General features: G+C 44.2%; 1 pseudogene; it reads right to left on the reverse strand.

The window, feature by feature from the left end:
• Positions 1-14,521: 14,521 nt before the first annotated feature.
• Positions 14,522-14,640, reverse strand: LOC134931623 (5S ribosomal RNA; annotated as a pseudogene).
• Positions 14,641-15,872: the final 1,232 nt, after the last annotated feature.

Raw genomic sequence — 15,872 nt, forward strand, 5'->3', positions numbered from 1 at the left:
CTGTGGAACATGTGAAAGAGACTTCAGCATTGTAAGGAAAATAATAACAGACCATTCTTTAGGCAAGAACCCTCTTACTCTGCAGCCTCAGACACGTTCATAGGAAGAGGCTTCATTAAGTGGAGCCATCGGTGGAACACTGGCTGCAACAGCAAACTTATTTTCTTACATCATGAACTGCAGCAAAAGCAGCCACCGTCAAATTCCACAAGGTATGTCTGCAAAGCGTTCCTTGCACAGGAAAACCACTCCTAGTCTTAGCGATGAAGCAGATTGCGCAGATATTAAATGAGTTGAGCACAAGTTATTGTGGTCTATCTATGTAGAATAGAAGCAGCTGGATATTACTAGACCCGTAATAGCAGTGGTGCAAGTAGAAATGTTTAGTTAGTGGTACTGATAGTAAAAAAATGGGCGTGGTCATGTGTCATGAGGGGGCATGGTCACACAAAACTAGGGGAGCCGCTACATGACAATAGGCGCATGGCCACATTATGCCACACACTGTAATGCCACTTACACATTATGCCACACACCGTAATGCCACTTACACATTATGCCAAACACCGTAATGCTTATTACACATTATGCCACACACTGTAATGCCACTTACACATTATGCCAAACACCGTAATGCTTATTACACATTATGCCACACACTGTAATGCCACTTACACATTATGCCACACACCGTAATACCCATTACACATTATGCCACACACTGTAATGCCACTTACACATTATGCCACACACCGTAAAACCCATTACACATTATGCCACACACTGTAATGCCCCTTAGACAATATGCCACACACTGTATTGCCACTTACACATTATGCCAAACACCGTAATGCTTATTACACATTATGCCACACACAGCAATGCCCATTACACATTATGCCACACACTGTAATGCCACTTACACATTATACCAAACACCGTAATGCTTATTACACATTATGCCACACACCGTAATGCCCATTACACATTATGCCAGACACAGTAATGCCTATTACACATTATGCCACACACCGTAATTCCTGTTACATATTATGCGACACACAGTTATGCAACTGACACCATTTTATGTCCCACACACAAATATGCCCCTTATAAATTATGCCCTAGTGGTGGGCTGGTGGTACTGAGTACCACCACCATATATTAGAATGGTACTCCGTACCACCCCGACCACCCTACTTTCAGCACTGCATAATAGAGAGACATTAGTAGAGACATTATACTGCGTAACTAATAGAAACTGAAAAAATTGGGGCATTTTAAAACTTTTGTCCGGTAGTGTATATTATTGTAGCTAAGGTCAATGATGTACTATCTTCTGAGGGTACAGTACATGGCTCTTAAGGACAGCAGTATTGGCTTATAACATATGCATTAGTTGCAGACAGTATCCTACAGATTGTAAAATAAGTGTCTGCGTCATCCACAGACTGATCCCAGCAGCTGTATACACTGTATCCATAGCCAGTCTCATGTAACAACTGTGATTCCAAGATTCACTCATCACATTGTTTTGTAAATTATATCCAAACACCACATTCATCGGTTTGTAAGCAGTTTGGAGAATCACACACACACACCTCATTTGGTGCTGTCTTAAAGGGAACCTATAGTTGGAATATAATCAACTCGGACTGGATGAGTATCTGGTGAAATGTCTAACAATAAATATATATCTAATTTATACTATACCATAGAGCAGACATGGAGTCAGACATGAGCAGGCGCCAGTATAGAGGTGTTTAGTCTTCTCCAGACAAACCAACGTCATAACCAAATAGCCTTCATTCTGTTTAATACAGCTGTATTGTACATTTTATAATGACCCGGTGTCTGCTCAGGACCCAGGATGGGGCCACAGAGCCAGGTCCTAGAGTCTGGACTCCATGAGACCGGAGGTGAGATACTGGATTCCCCCTTTCTCCTCCTTTGTTTGTCAGTGTCCCCTTGACCCAAGGTGAGAGTCTAGCTTGCCTAGTGAGGTGACCAATTCAGATCTGCCTGGGCCTTGCTATATTCTGGCTTTACAGAAAACCTTACTGCGTAGGTCACTGAAGCTATCGGCACAACCTCCGGGTGGGTCTCCTCCCCTGTACGGCACAGTAGTATCTGACATTGTGCCGGAGTCTACCACGCATGTGTAGGTCTCTGGAAACATGGCACCCGCCATGTTCCGGAGACCAATTTTACTACTGCGCATGGGCGGCAGCCATTATGGCTTTGATTTTCGCTGCGACCGTAGCGCCCGACGCTAGACTTCAGAAAGGTATTAAAATAATGGGTGCGGTGTGTCTGGAGTGGGCCCCCCATGAACCCAGGGGCCCGTGTGCACCGCACATATTGCACCCATTATAGTAACGCCAATGGACAGAGTGGTAGCAGCGCTTCCAAGAAGAAGAGACAGGCGCCTTACCATGAGGTGGGAGAACGTGAGCTTAGAAAGTGAAGTTCTGTCTCCTACTGGTTCTATTATGTTTGCTAGTAAATTTATTTATTATGAGATGTTTAACCTTTTCCTGACCGCTCATGCTATTTATATTAGTTCAATATGTTTGATACAGCACAGAGTATAGACCATCTGTAGCGTTAATTTTTAATACTGTATTCCATGCACTACCCAGTGAATCAAAAGACCAACGAATACCTCCCAACTTTTCACACGGCTGGGTCATAACACTTGCGCTGTGCAGCCGCTTGCGTCCCGGAAAAGGGGTGTGCTCTAGTGTGGGGGCACGGTCACAACCAAGTGGGCGTAGCCGCACATCGAGGACCCGTTTCCTGACGTTTTGGGGGCATGCCCAGCGCTCCCCGAGCAGCTGGGCAGACCACAGCTCACCCCCCGCATCTATTCAGAGATCACTCGCTGCTTTGCAAAGCAGAGCAGTGGGTAATCAAAGGCTAACTGCTTCCCCACCCGCGGGACACTGCTGCCTGTGGGAGGGACAGCGGGACAGCATCCGAATAGTGGGACAGTTGGGAGGTATGCCAACGTGTGTGTATATTAGTGATGAGCGGGTTCGGATCCTCGGGATCCGAACCCGCCCGAACTTCACCTTTTTTTTCACGGGTCCGAGCGACTCGGATCCTCCCGCCTTGCTTGGTTAACCCGAGCGTGCCCGAACGTCATCATCCCGCTGTCGGATTCTCGCGAGATTCGGATTCTATATAAGGAGCCGCGCGTCGCCGCCATTTTCACACGTGCATTGAGATTGATAGGGAGAGGACGTGGCTGGCGTCCTCTCCGTTATAGTAGAAAAGACTGAGTGACTTAGTTATAATTGTGGGGAGGATTGGGGACGGGGAGCAGCTGTTAGGGGGTACAGTGCAGGGTTTTGATTATACCACCAGTGAGTTTAATCCGTTGTTTCTCTGCCTGAAAAAAAACGCTCCACCATATCTGTGCTCACTCAGTGTGCTGAACTGCTGCATATATCTGTGCTGAGTGCACTGCTCGCACTGCCTAATTGTGGGGACTGGGGAGCAGTTATAGCAGGAGTACAGTGCACAGTTTTGCTGACAGTGACCACCAGTCCAGTATACGTTTGTCTGCCTGAAAAACACTCCTGTGGTGGCTTTTTTTTTTTTCATACTAGTTTAGCAGTCTGCTGACAGTGTCCACCAGGTCCGTTATTATTATTATACAGTATATTATATATATATATATATATATATATATATATATATATATATATATAGCAGTACGGTAGGCCACGGCTGTACCTACCTCTGTGTCGTCAGTGCACTCGTCGTCCATAAGTAATATAATACTATACTATCCATCCATCTACATTGTATACCTGTGGTGGTTTTTTTTTTCTTCATACTAGTTTAGCAGTCTGCTGACAGTGTCCACCAGGTCCGTTATTATTATACAGTATACTATATATATATATAGCAGTACGGTAGGCCACGGCTGTACCTACCTCTGTGTCGTCAGTGCACTCGTCGTCCATAAGTGATATAATACTATACTATAGTATCCATCCATCTACATTGTATACTGTACCTGTGGTGGCTTTTTTTTTCTTCATACTAGTTTAGCAGTCTGCTGAGAGTGTCCACCAGGTCCGTTATTATTATTATACAGTATATATATATATATATATATATATATATATATATAGCAGTACGGTAGGCCACGGCTGTACCTACCTCTGTGTCGTCAGTGCACTCGTCGTCCATAAGTAATATAATACTATACTATCCATCCATCTACATTGTATACCTGTGGTGTTTTTTTTTTTCTTCATACTAGTTTAGCAGTCTGCTGACAGTGTCCACCAGGTCCGTTATTATTATTATACAGTATATTATATACATATATATATAGCAGTATGGTAGGCCACGGCTGTACCTACCTCTGTGTCGTCAGTGCACTCGTCGTCCATAAGTAATATAATACTATACTATCCATCCCTCTACATTGTATACCTGTGGTGGCTTTTTTTTTCTTCATACTAGTTTAGCAGTCTGCTGACAGTGTCCAACAGGTCCGTTATTATTATACAGTATATTATATATATATACATATATAGCAGTACGGTAGGCCACGGCTGTACCTACCTCTGTGTCATCACTGCACTCGTCGTCCATAAGTAATATAATACTATACTATAGTATCCATCCATCTACATTGTATACCTGTGGTGGTTTTTTTTTTCTTCATACTAGTTTAGCAGTCTGCTGACAGTGTCCACCAGGTCCGTTATTATTATTATACAGTATATTATATATATATATATAGCAGTACGGTAGGCCACGGCTGTACCTACCTCTGTGTCGTCAGTGCACTCGTCGTTCATAAGTAATATAATACTATACTATCCATCCATCTACATTGTATACCTGTGGTGGTTTTTTTTTTCTTCATACTAGTTTAGCAGTCTGCTGACAGTGTCCACCAGGTCCGTTATTATTATTATACAGTATATTATATATATATATATATATATATATATATAGCAGTACGGTAGGCCACGGCTGTACCTACCTCTGTGTCGTCAGTGCACTCGTCGTCCATAAGTAATATAATACTATACTATAGTATCCATCCATCTACATTGTATACCTGTGGTGGCTTTTTTTTTCTTCATACTAGTTTAGCAGTCTGCTGACAGTGTCCACCAGGTCCGTTATTATTATTATACAGTATATTATATATATAGCAGTACGGTAGGCCACGGCTGTACCTACCTCTGTGTCGTCAGTGCACTCGTCGTCCATAAGTAATATAATACTATAGTATCCATCCATCTACATTGTATACCTGTGGTGGCTTTTAGTTGTGCGCATTAAAACATGGAGAACAAAAATGTGGAGGTTAAAAAAATAGGGAAAGATCAAGATCCACTTCCACCTCGTGCTGAAGCTGCTGCCACTAGTCATGGCCGAGACGATGAAATGCCATCAACGTCGTCTGCCAAGGCTGACGCCCAATGTCATAGTACAGAGCATGTAAAATCCAAAACACAAAAGATCAGTAAAATTACCCAAAAATCAAAATTAAAAGCGTCTGAGGAGAAGCGTAAACTTGCCAATATGCCATTTACGACACGGAGTGGCAAGGAACGGCTGAGGCCCTGGCCTATGTTCATGGCTAGTGGTTCAGCTTCACATGAGGATGGAAGCACTCATCCTCTCGCTAGAAAAAAGAAAAGACTTAAGCTGGCAAAAGCACAGCAAAGAACTGTGCGTTCTTCGAAATCACAAATCCCCAAGGAGAGTACAATTGTGTCGGTTGCGATGCCTGACCTTCCCAACACTGGACGGGAAGAGCTTGCGCCTTCCACCATTTGCACGCCCCCTGCAAGTGCTGGAAGGAGCACCCGCAGTCCAGTACCTGATAGTCAAATTGAAGATGTCAGTGTTGAAGTACACCAGGATGAGGTGTTGCTGGCGCTGGGGAGGAAATTGACAAGGAGGATTCTGATGGGGAGGTGGTTTGTTTAAGTCAGGCACCCGGGGAGACACCTGTTGTCCGTGGGAGGAATATGGCCATTGACATGCCTTTTTCTTTCATTTTTCTTTGCGTCATGTGCTGTTTGGGGAGTATTTTTTTGAAGGCCCATCCTGCGTGACACTGCATTGCCACTCCTAGATGGGCCAGGTGTTTGTGTCGGCCACTAGGGTCGCTTAGCTTAGTCACACAGCTACCTCATTGCGCCTCTTTTTTCTTTGCGTCATGTGCTGTTTGGGGAGTATTTTTTTGAAGGGCCATCCTGCCTGACACTGCAGTGCCACTCCTAGATGGGCCAGGTGTTTGTGTCGGCCACTAGGGTCGCTTAGCTTAGTCACACAGCTACCTCATTGCGCCTCTTTTTTTCTTTGCGTCATGTGCTGTTTGGGGAGTATTTTTTTGAAGGGCCATCCTGCGTGACACTGCAGTGCCACTCCTAGATGGGCCAGGTGTTTGTGTCGGCCACTTGGGTCGCTGAGCTTAGTCACACAGCTACCTCATTGCGCCTCTTTTTTTCTTTGCGTCATGTGCTGTTTGGGGAGTATTTTTTTGAAGGGCCATCCTGCGTGACACTGCAGTGCCACTCCTAGATGGGCCAGGTGTTTGTGTCGGCCACTAGGGTCGCTTAGCTTAGTCACACAGCTACCTCATTGCGCCTCTTTTTTTCTTTGCGTCATGTGCTGTTTGGGGAGTATTTTTTTGAAGGGCCATCCTGCGTGACACTGCAGTGCCACTCCTAGATGGGCCAGGTGTTTGTGTCGGCCACTAGGGTCGCTTAGCTTAGTCACACAGCTACCTCATTGCGCCTCTTTTTTTCTTTGTGTCATGTGCTGTTTGGGGAGTATTTTTTTGAAGGGCCATCCTGCGTGACACTGCAGTGCCACTCCTAGATGGGCCAGGTGTTTGTGTCGGCCACTTGGGTCGCTTAGCTTAGTCACACAGCTACCTCATTGCGCCTCTTTTTTTCTTTGCGTCATGTGCTGTTTGGGGAGTATTTTTTTGAAGGGCCATCCTGCCTGACACTGCAGTGCCACTCCTAGATGGGCCAGGTGTTTGTGTCGGCCACTAGGGTCGCTTAGCTTAGTCACACAGCTACCTCATTGTGCCTCTTTTTTTCTTTGCGTCATGTGCTGTTTGGAGAGTATTTTTTTAAAGGGCCATCCTGCCTGACACTGCAGTGCCACTCCTAGATGGGCCAGGTGTTTGTGTCGGCCACTTGTGTCGCTTAGCTTAGCCATCCAGCGACCTCGGTGCAAATTTTAGGACTAAAAATAATATTGTGAGGTGTGAGGTGTTCAGAATGGACTGGAAATGAGTGGAAATTATGGTTATTGAGGTTAATAATACTATGGGATCAAAATGACCCCCAAATTCTATGATTTAAGCTGTTTTTTAGGGTTTTTTGAAAAAAACACCCGAATCCAAAACACATCCGAATCCGACAAAAAAAATTCGGTGAGGTTTTTCCAAAACGCGTTCGAACCCAAAACACGGCCGGGGAACCGAACCCAAAACCAAAACACAAAACCCGAAAAATTTCCGGTGCACATCACTAGTGTATATATATATATACGTAACTGTGGTACCGGCACTCCGTCTCTAGCCAATAATGGTGCCTCGGTGCCTCCAATGCGATGCTGTGCAGCAGGGCAATATGGTATGAAGGAGAGAGTGGCACTCAATCAGACTTCTTACTTCGCTAGACAAATGGGCGCCGCACGCCTCTGCAGAGGCGTGCGACACCCATTTGTCTAGCGAAGTAAGAAGTCCGATTGAGTGCCACTCTCTCCTTCATACTATATATATATATATATATATATATATATGTTCAGGGTCAATACTAGGTTCTTCTACCGCTCCCCCAGACTCCGACACTTGCTCCAATGTAACGCAGAGCAGGAGATTGGGGATTGCATTTGGAAGCCCCCATTTGAGTGTATGCTTTATGTGCGGCGTATGATGAATCGTGAGACGTTCCATCGTATGGGAGCGCACGATGAGTGCTAAGATTGTATGCACATCGTGTGTCAAAAAAAGGCCAAAACATGTGTTCAAGACTGTCAGGGATCTCACAGGGAGTTCAAGGGAAATCGTGAGATGACTCACAGCGGATGCTGATCGTCCTTATGTATGACCAGCAGTAGAGAGATCAATAGATAGACACAGTAGATAGACAGACGGAGATACAGACAGATAGACAGACAGACAGAGATAGATAGATAGATAGATAGATAGATAGATAGATAGATAGATAGATAGATAGATAGATAGATAGATAGATAGATTCTGTAGATAGATAGATTCTGTAGATAGATAGATAGATAGATACTGTAGGTAGATAGATAGATAGATAGATAGATAGATAGATTCTGTAGATAGATAGATAGATAGATAGATAGATAGATAGATAGATAGATAGATAGATAGATAGATAGGTGATACAGTAGACAGATAGATAGATAGATAGATAGATAGATAGATAGATAGATAGATAGATAGATAGATAGATAGATAGATAGATAGATAGATAGATAGATAGATAGATAGATAGATAGATACTGTAGGTAGATAGATAGAAAGATAGATTCTGTAGATAGATAGATAGATAGATGAAAGATAGATAGATAGATAGATAGATAGATGAAAGATAGATAGATAGATAGATAGATAGATAGATAGATAGATAGATAATTACAGTTATTTTCATTCTTCAGAACTATACTCCACATGTTTAAAGTAAAAGAATTAAAGGAGTTTAAATTTCCACATCAAAGCAAAAATAAAGGAAAAAACCCCAGAACATGTCAGAATAAAGCCTAATGTAGAAATGGTGGAGCCTGTATTCATCATTTCTCCTTATTGTTTTATTTTCTGCAGCTGTCCGAGATGGTTATACATGTGTACGCTCATACGGTTGGCAGCCGGTGCCCTCCTGGGGTGCTTAATATAAAACAGCTTTATACAAATATTTCCATCGGAGCACAAATGTTATCATAACAGCATTCCTGCAATTTAGCTTTATCTGGTGAGGCGGAGATGAAATTCACTTCTAAAGTAATCTGTGGAATAAGTCAGGACCCTGGTATATTTTATTCACTAATGCAATAGTCCTCCGTAAAAAGCAGACTGCAGGCCCGTACTCTCTATTTACTAAAGCTGATGAGCAATGGGTGGCAAGCAGTGAGACCTAATGGATACAGTTAGAGCGCACAAATCTCTGTCGCAGATACCGCGCTTACGCCGTACTAATGCACCAACACTGCCACGTTCATTTTAAATGCCAGTGTCATGTAATGCGGTCTATTCACGAAGCAGTGTAAAGAGTGGAGAAGTGAGCCTGTAGAGAAGTGGCCCATGGCAACCAATCAACTGCTCTGTACAATTATATAGTATGCAAATTTTAAATGTCACTTCAATGCTGATTGGTTGCCATGGGCAACTTCACTGACTCACTTCTCCTCACTTTTAACAGCTTCATGAATAGTCCCCAGTACTGTGTTTACAGTGTCAGCAATGTCAATGACACAACGGTAAAGAAGCACAGCAGGAAGCGCTGAGTGTGTGCATTCTGATTGTCGAACACTCAGACCAACTCCTGACAAAAAGCAATGATGCCTAACAGGACTTCCAATGAATACAATTAAGAAATAGCGCCAGGTATTAGAATCTGAGATATTGTGGGCGGGCTGTATTAAGATACATCGCCGCCCCTCGCCGCACATCGCAGCGATGTTGATCGCATATGTATTAACATATGCAATCAATATCGCAATGCGGTGACGGAGGCCCCCCGCGATACCTGTGAGGTGGTCTGCGGGGGGTCTCCGTCACCTCCCTGGGATCTCCACACTTCTCCCACAATGGGAAGCGGCAGCAGGCTGCCCCCGGTGCCTCCTCCTCCCCCCTGCAGCTGGAAGGACCTCCGGCTGCGTTGCTAGGGGGAGGAGGAGACTACCTTCCGGGTCCAGGGCAGCCTAGAGGAAGGTATGCCGAGGGGGAAGGGGGTCGGGGTCTGCGGCGGGGACGGCGGAGGGTTGCAGTGGTCAGCGATTAGAAGCACATAGGCTTCTATAGGGTATCGCCATCCAGAGAGAATGCTGCAGATACAGTTTCTCCGACATCTGCTGCGATACCCCCATTATAAGTAGCTATCACTGCCTACAAAAGGAGTTTAGTAAATAGCCCCCCATTATGTGTTTCTCATACGTCCTAGAGGATGCTGGGGTCCACTTCATGACCATGGGGTATAGACGGTTCCGCAGGAACCATGGGCACATGTAAGGCTTTTCAATGGGTGTGAACTGGCTCCCCCCTCTATGCCCCTGCTCCAGACCTCAGTTTTAGAAATGTGCCCAGGCAGACTGGATGCACTCCAGGGGAGCTCTACTGAGTTTCTCTTAAAAGACTTATGTTAGGTTTTTTATTTTCAGGGAGAACTGCTGGCAACAGTCTCCCTGCTTCGTGGGACTGAGGGGGCAGAAGTAGGAACCAACTTCCTAAAGAGTTTCATGACTCTGCGTCTGGCTGACAGGACACCATTAGCTCCTGAAGGGAACTGAACGCTAGCCGTGTCTAGATGCTCACTCCCACAGCACGCCATCACCTCCCTCACAGAGCCAGAAGTCAGAAGACAGGTGAGTGTTAGAAGACAGATCTTCAATCAAGCAAAGTGACGGCTGAGGTACCACGTGGCTGGCGGCATGTTGCCCACACATACACAGGCACTGCGGGGGGGGCACCCTGGGCAGCATGAAACCTATGGAAACTGGCATAAATAAGGGGCATAAGTTGCTGAGGCACAGTCCTACCACCGCCAGTATAAAAAATTACCTCATAAAAGCTGAGGAGAAACACACCATTGAAGAGTGGAGCTTCCTCCTCAGTCAGCCAGCACACTGCTCAGCGCCATTTTCTCTCTCTCCTCAGGCTGCAGAGACAATGCTGGTCCTCCTCCACTACTGAACAAGTATCAGGGTGCAAAACAGCGGGGGCCACAGTGAATTTGATGCTATATAATTGTGCGATTAAATTTATAAAAGCGCTGCATGTCAGTGGGCATTTTGTGTTCACAGACATTGTGTTACTGGCGCTGGGTTGTGAACTGGCAAATCCTATCTGTGTCCCTCTGACAGATTTTACTGTTGGTCTGTCCCCTATAAGTCCTGGAGTGTCTGTGGTGTGGGTGTGCACGTGTGTCACATGTCTGTGGTAGGGAACTCTGTGGAGACATGTTAGGGACACAGAGGTGTAATATGACACCAACAGCCTGACTGGGTGAAAGGTTACATGATAGTGTGAATCATATCAGTAAGAGGTTGGACTGAATCTCGTACAGAAAATGAGAATAATCTGTTGAAGATGTGATTTTTAATAGTTCTGCCTTTCATCCATAGGGATCTTTCTGGGTCACATACAAATTTGCACAAGTAGTACAAACTGATACCGACACGGACTCTGATTCCTGTGTTGACACTAGTGATTCCAGGGGAATAGGTCCTAAATTAGCAAAAAAGCATTCAAAACATGTTTTACATATAAACCAGGTGTTAGAAGTTACAAAGCCCCCTCTTTTACCACAAGGAGAGGGTTTACTTTAGTAAAGAAGTAATGTAATTTTCCCTCCACCTCAGGCAGCTTACCTTTTTCCAAAAAAGGTGGGAGTCACCCCGCATTTTAGACAGGGCCCTGTCATAAAAGAGAAAAGGTGTTTCTCCCTGCGCCTGGAATGGCTTCACTTAAGGAGCCGACAGACCGCAAGTGAGTGAGGTGATCTATTGATGTGGCCAATGGGACACTACTCAGACCTACCATTGTCTGTCAGTGGGTGAGTAGTGCTATTGAAAAGTGGTCAGAAAACTTGTCATTAGACATTGACACAACAGATGGAGATGAGATACTCCTAACGTTAGGTCATATCAAAGACGCTGCTGCGTACGTACTAGAAACCATGAAATATATTGGTTTCTTGGGATCAAGAACCGCTACCATGGCAGTATCGGCTCGGAGGGTGTTGTGGATTCTCCAGTGGAATGCTGATGCAGATTCCAAAATAAATATGGAGGCTCTCCCGTATAAAGGTGAGGCCTTGTTTGGTGATGGGCTGGATGCGTTAGTCTCGGCGGCTACCGCGGTTAAGTTGACATTCTTGCCTTATGCTCCTACACCAGTGAAAAAGACACATCACATTTTCACATACAGTCCTTTCGGCCCAACAAATACAAAAAGGCCAAAGATTCCCCCTTTTTTGCAGGTAGAGGAAGGGGAAAAGGAAATAAATCAGCAACGTCTCCCGGATTGCAGGAGCAGAAGTCCACCCCTGCTTCTGCCAAATCTGCAGCATAACACTGGGGCTCCCTTGCGGGAGTCCGCTCGGGTGGGAGCACGTCTGAAACTTTTCAGCCAAATCTGGATTCAATCTGGCCTGGACCAATGGGTATTACAAATAGTGTCCCATGGGTACAAACTAGAGTTTCAAGACGTCCCCCCATACCGATTTTTCAAATTGACCTTGCCAGCTTCTTTTCCGGGAAGAGAGGCAGTAACAACGGCAATTCAAAAATTATGTCAGGATCAGGTCATTGTCCTGGTACCCTTGGCACAGTAAGGAGAAGGTTTTTTATTCAAGCCTTTTTGTAGTTTCGAAGCCGGACGGCTCAGTCAGATCGATCCTAAACCTAAAAAATCTGAATCTCTACTTGAAACGCTTCAAGTTCAAAATGGAATCACTGAGGGCAGTGATTTCCAGTCTGGAGGAGTGGGACTACATGGTGTCTGTAGACATAAAGAATGCTTACCTGCATGTTCCCATTTATCCTCCTCACCAGGCTTATTTGAGATTCGCGGTTCAGGATTGCCATTACCAATTCCAGACGTTACCTTTCGGTCTCTCCACGGTGCCGAGGGTATTCACCAAAGTGATGGCGGAGATGATGGTTCTCCTGTGTCAAAAAGGAGTCAATATAATTCCTTATTTAGACTATCTCCTGATAAAGGCGAGATCCAGGGAGCAGTTGTTACAAAACATCACACTCTCCCTGTCAATACTCCAACAACATGGTTGGGTCATAAATTATCCAAAGTCACAGTTGGAACCGACGACAAGATTGTCTTTTCTCGGGATGATTCTGGACACAGAAGTTCAGAGAGTATTTCTTCTGGTGGAAAAGGCTCTGGAAATCCAGAAAATGGTAAAACAGATATTGAAACCATCAAGTGTGTCGATCCATCAGTGCATTCGATTGTTGGGGAAGATGGTGGTGGCCTACAAGGCCATATAGTTTGGCAGGTTCCATGCCAGAGTTTTCCAGTGGGACCTGTTGGACGGAAGTGGTCGGGATCCCACCTACACATGCACCGGAAGATAATCCTGTCGTCAAAAGCCAGGATTTCACTCCTGTGGTGGCTACACAGTTCTCACCTACTAGAGGGACGCAGGTTCGGGATTCAGGACTGGGTCCTGGTAACCATGGATGCAAGTCTCTGAGGCTGGGGAGCTGTCACTCAAGGGGGAAAGCTTCCAAGGAAAATGGTCAAGTCAGGAAGCCTGCCTTCACATAAACTTGCTGGAATTGAGAGCCATTTAGAATGGCCTTCAACAAGCGGTACATCTTCTTCAAGATCATCCCGTGCAGATCCGGTTGGACAATGTAACAGCAGTCGCGTACATAAACAGGCAGGGCGGAACGAAAAGCAGAGCGGCAATGGCAGAGATGACGAAGATCCTCCTCTGGGCAGAAAGACATTTAAAGGCTCTGTCGGCAATTTTCATTCCGGGAGTAGACAACTGGGAAGCAGACTTCCTCAGCAGACATGATCTCCATCCAGTGTTGGGTGGGGTTTTTTAGGAATCTGCACTGGTCCTGATTGTACAATAATTGTCATTCAATTAGTATAAGTAATATATGACAAATATATTTAAACCAACATAAAGCTACCGACTTCGCCTAATAAGGCTTTTGAAGTAGAACAAGGTTGGTGGTGCTCCCAGACATTAGTTCAAAAACAAACTATTAAGGGGTTGTTTTGCAAAGAGGCAAAAAAGAAGAGGACTATTAATTATGTCTCTCAGGGGCACACTTAATTTCTATAAACTGATAGAAAAATGGAAAAATGGATGAGAAATTGTAATTTATGTGTAGAATAGGATAAAACTTAACTTTTAATGTTATTCACAGAAGAAAGGATGATAAAAATAATGCTGTATGTCAGCAGTATAAGTTAAAACAAGTATTAAACAACAAAATTCTAATGACGATGGAGTAAAAGTGTAACTCACTTATATAAAGAGGGTGACAGAAAGTTTATCTGTAGACCCACTGATTTGTAAGCGAGTATTGATGTTTGACATTTGTCAGAAGCGAAAATATAAATTATTCCTGTTATCTCTATGAAATTATGATAATATACACTTGTATATTCATAAAAGAGATAATAGGAAACTGGCTTGTGTAAATCTGGACTTCTAAAAAGTGGGTCAGCTGGGGTAAATGAATTGCAAGATTAACTGTAATGAAATTTGCTGATCAGCGGAAGGTATTTTCCTTAATGCTACATTACCCGGTATTCCCAGAGGGTCACCCTTTCTGGTACTGACCAGGCCCAAAGCTGCTTGGCTTCCAAGATCAGGCGAGATCGGGCATGTCCAGCATGGTATGACTGTAGAAAGTCAAGAAAATACCTATCAGCATAGACAGTGGCCAATATTGGGGCCAATTAAGAGGACATGGTCCGAAGACTGAACATTGGTCTCTGGCCAATAGGTCGCCCCCAAAATGACATGTAAATGGATAGGGGGGTCTAAAAGAGACAGAGAGGTTAATTTCTCTCCCCTGGAAAATTTCACAAACAGAATAGCGTGTAAATAGATAGGGGGGTCTGAGAGAAACGGAGAGGTTAATTGCTCTCCCTTTGAAGATTTCACAAATTGAGATTGTAGTAAGAGCACGTGTCAAATATATCACAAATAGTCCATGGTAGATATAGTAAAATAAAGACTATGGTGGGAGCACATGCTCAGAAGCATCATAATTGCTCCACAAACATGCAACCTGAATTGTTGGTGTGGAGATTGCAGTGGGAAATGGTGACAGTAGTAATGCACTTGTGCTGTATGATACAGAGCATATGGACTAAAAAGTTCCAGCACACGGATTGCCTGGACGGTTAACCATAAGTAGGTGGTTGACCATAAGTTGCTGACAGGTACAGTAATGATCACTTAAATGAGTTATTGAGTATAATGCAAAAAAAGCTGATTCATAACTAAAACCTATAATTTTACATGGAAAACAGTATAATGACTAATAAGAATTCATAGATTACAGTACAAAAGCTGCAAGAGCAGCTGTCCAACAGTTCTATAACTTCACATAGAATGCAGTACAATACATAGTAACATACATAGTAACATAGTATCTGAGGTTGAAAAAAGACAATTGTCCATCGAGTTCAACCTATTTGTGGTCTCCTATGCATGATTATTTGACTAAAATTTCTGACTGATGCTGCTGTCAGCCGTTGCATTTTATCCCTATTTATAGTAACTATAATGCATGACTATGCACCATACCCCTGGATTTCCTTATCCATTAGGAATTTATCTAACCCATTCTTAAAGGTGTTGACAGATTCCGCCATTACAACTCCCTCGGGCAGGGAATTCCAAACACGTATTGTCCTTACCGTGAAAAAGCCTTTACGCCGTATTGTGCGGAATCTCCTCTCCTCTAACCTGAGCGAGTGTCCACGAGTCCTCTGTGTTGATCTAACCAAAAACAGGTCCCGTGCAAGCTCTGTGTATTGTCCCCTTATATATTTGTAGATGTTGATCATATCCCCTCTTAGTCTCCGCTTTTCCAATGTAAACATGCCTAGTCTTTCAAGCCTTTCCTTGTAT

The sequence above is a fragment of the Pseudophryne corroboree genome, chromosome 5, assembly GCF_028390025.1.
Source record: "Pseudophryne corroboree isolate aPseCor3 chromosome 5, aPseCor3.hap2, whole genome shotgun sequence".
NCBI classification, from domain to species: Eukaryota; Metazoa; Chordata; class Amphibia; order Anura; family Myobatrachidae; genus Pseudophryne; species Pseudophryne corroboree.